Genomic DNA, 3,668 nt, shown 5'->3' with positions numbered 1-3,668 from the left:
TTGCAATAATATAATAGCATAATCTATAATATTTAACTTGCATATTCTCAAGTCTACAAAATATTGTGACATTTTTGTTTTCAAAGACATATCAATCAATGTTGTTATAAAGTTTTTCCAACACATATTTTACTGTTATAGAAAATGAGAGTATAACCATGAAAATTCTGTTTCCCTCTTTGTCATTATTAGAATTTGTTTCATTTTTGCTTTGAAATTCCTGTCAAACATCTGATAAATGTAAACATCTCATAGAGACTCCAGTAATCATAGAGAAACAATTTATATAAGCAATGGAATGAAAACATTTAAGATGTGCTACAACCAGTGTATTTTCCATATTTTGATCCTTATGGAACTGTCATTGATGTTCAACAATAAACTCTGAGTCAATCACAGTTTTAAGAGTAGACTTGGGAAAGGAAAAAAAACAATTTTGAATAATACATGCCACACTTTACAGATTTCTTTGGGAAAACTGCTACAAGTTCCACTTTATCAATTAAACCAAATATTAGAAAAGAAGGATCTTCCCTAAATCTACATTTAATCTATATTTAAGAAGGGACTGCTATGTTTAATATGACTCTTTTTCCAAGTCCTATATTCAGTTTCCTTTTTATTTGTTGTCTTCCTGTCTTGGAATTTGTTTTTTAAAGGCACAGACTTTTTCTTTCTACTTCTATTTGCTTTTCCTGCACTTTAGTATAGTTTACATAAGACAGAAAACAATTAATAAATGATTTTTGACTGAATGAAATAGGGCACAACTGTCTGCCTGGTGAGAGGAATTTACATGGTCATTTGATTTAATTAAATTAAACTCTATTTTCATTCTTAGTCTTACATATTATTTAACTTCTGTATTATAAATTAATTTTTGATATATGGAACATATCTGATCCTACATTCTTCACTATTCCTTTCAAATAGACAAACTGAAAAAGAGTGAGATTTCCATTCTTCCACAAGTAGAGTAATACCAGTGGGCAAGAACATAGAATTTTAGAACTTAGAATCATCCAGAAGTGTTTTTAGAGGGCACATCGAATTTGAAATTTTCAATACTGAGTATTGAAAAAATCACATATTTATATTCACTAACCTCTTTCAATTAGCAATAATCGTGCCTCAGATAAACCTCATTGGCTGAGATACTGCCACTGAGCAAAGCTCATTTACCTCTAACAGAAATTTAGTATGTATTTCAATTATGAATTATAAAAAATATAGAAGGTCCATTCATTTTATCATATTGCCAAAGTGTCCCCAGACATAGAAAGGTTATCAAACTCTCATTTAAACAAATTTCCTTCATTTTCTTTCTTTTTCTTTCTTTCTTTCTTTCCTTCCTTCCTTCCTTCATTCCTTTCTTTCTTTCTTTCTTTCTTTGATTTTTGCAAGGTGATAGAAGGTAAATGACTTTCCCATGGTCACACCACTTAGTAAGTATCAAGTGTCTGAGGGCTTTGAACTCAGGTCCTCCTGATTCCAGTGTCAGTGCTCTATCCACTGCACCACCTAGTTGCCCGTCCTTTCCATTTTCTTTAGATAGAGACATATAGAACAAATGAATAGTGATAAAGTCCGAACTAGAATTCAGGTTTTCTTATTTTTTAATACTGAAATTTTAATTTCATAATATTTGCTTTGAATATTGGACTATTATATATTTATTGAAGGACAATCCCAGGGAAAAGGGATTAGACTTTTTCTGCTTGACCCACGAGATAAAGCTAGGAAGAGTTTGTGAACATTGCAAAAAAACTGACTTAGTCTTATCACAATAACAAAAAGAAAAAATAACTTTGTAATGTTTAAACAATTCAAAAGGAGAAAATAATAGCTTTTCCCCTTCACTTAAGGTTTTCAAGCAAGGTATGGTTGACCATCCAGCACATATAAAGGAATACTCAATAAGGGACAGGTTAGGTTCTACCAACTTCTCCCAGACTTAGCTTTCTCTTTTACAAAATCATTATTATATTTGTTGTATCAATTTCACAGGATTAGTGGATCAAAGTAAATAATAAGCATAAACTGTTTGCAAAAAAAACTATCCTATCCCCATGAATTATAATTGTTACCCTTCTAATCTTATGTTTCATAGATTTCAGATAGAAATGATCCGAGGACAAGTTGCTATACCCTACTATGATTTGTTTATTGTGTTTGCTTGAATAGTGCCTGGTTGGGAAAATACATGTAATTTGTAACTGAATAGAAGTTTTAGAAAATAATTTTCTCTTCTGTAAGCTAACAATCTTTAATATTTTAATATTAACTTCAAGAAATATAAAGATCTTAAAGACAACTACACTAGTGAATGGAATGAAAGGATGCCTTGTCCCTTATTTTTTCCCACATAATTTTATGATTTCATATCTCTTTCTTGGTCAATTTTTGATAGATTTTCATTCTACCAATATTGGAGTATTTACTTTCACACTTTATATAAAAATATTTTTATTTTGTCTTTTGATGTTTATGAGTCAACATTCTGAATGATGGCTGCAAACAATTTTGTCCATGTTTTCAGTAAGTCTATAGTTTGCTCAAATCCCAAAGATATTTACAGATTTGTTTTTGTAGTATAAGATAATAGATATCTGCTCCACCTTTGATGTATAAGCTGGTTCTTGAACATCTCCTTCAAGCTATTCAGTAGGTACTAAATTATTTCAATTTATAGTGATAAGTTGTACAATTTCTACTGTGTTTCTGCAAAATCTATTTTGTTTAAAAATTCTATACTTCTTAAACAAAAGTTTTCTATAATTTCTGGAAGCAATTGCTGGATCTTGTATTTCTATTTCATTATGATTATGATCAATTATTATTAATATTGTTGTTGTTCCAGTACTCTATTCACTATGCTATTCAAGAATTAATGATTAATTGCTATCATTCAATAAATGTTTCTCCTAACTTATTTGAAACAGTAAGGAATATAATGTTGTGCTAAATGGCAGAGAAAGAGAGATATTCCTGGATGTAGCTCCATGTGGTTTGGAGGAAGGAGAATAACATTATTAAGCTCCCACTCATCTCTTCTTCCTGCCTATCCTTAGTTATTTTTCTTTTTATTTCTGTTTTCTCTTTCTTCCTTTTTCTATTCCTTTCCTTAGTCCTTTCCTCTTTCCTTTTCTTTCTTTCATGCTTTTTCTTTCATTCCCTTCTTTTTTTTCTTCCTTTCTTTTCCCACTTCTCTCTTCCACTTTTTCTATTCACCCATAAGGAGCTCTTCTGTATTCCACTAACACATAACACATATAACATTCATCTAATAATGTGAGAAAGACATTATTTTCCCCTGGAGAATTAATTCAGGACTTCTCCCTACTCTACTCCCAATTTTATAAAACAGGTAATGTGCTGCCAATGGAAAAGAACTGAATATTAAATCAGAATACTTGAGATCTAAAACATATGGAAATGAACTCAGAGAAAAATTCCTATCTCCCATAATTTCTGTTGCATATGGGAAAAAAAGCAAACAAACATAGAAAGAAATTACCTAAGCATTCAATCAAAAAGATTAGAAAATATTTTATATTTGTAATACAAATAACAAGGAAGGAAGGAAGGAAGGAAGGAAGGAAGGAAGGAAGGAAATACAAATTATTGTGTTATTAAATGCTTATGTTCCAGATACTATGGTAAGCACT

At 30.4% G+C, this 3,668-nt stretch overlaps 1 non-coding gene across 1 annotated transcript; it reads right to left on the bottom strand.

Annotated features, from left to right (window-relative positions):
- Positions 1-1,029: 1,029 nt before the first annotated feature.
- On the bottom strand, positions 1,030-1,175 carry LOC141503887 (U4 spliceosomal RNA). The gene has a single exon (XR_012473167.1). It is a non-coding gene; the product is annotated as a U4 spliceosomal RNA (small nuclear RNA).
- Positions 1,176-3,668: the final 2,493 nt, after the last annotated feature.

Source organism: Macrotis lagotis, chromosome X (genome assembly GCF_037893015.1).
Source record: "Macrotis lagotis isolate mMagLag1 chromosome X, bilby.v1.9.chrom.fasta, whole genome shotgun sequence".
Lineage (NCBI taxonomy): Eukaryota > Metazoa > Chordata > Mammalia > Peramelemorphia > Peramelidae > Macrotis > Macrotis lagotis.
The sequence above is the reverse complement of the archived record's forward strand: the minus strand, read 5'-3'. Positions and strand labels throughout refer to the sequence as shown.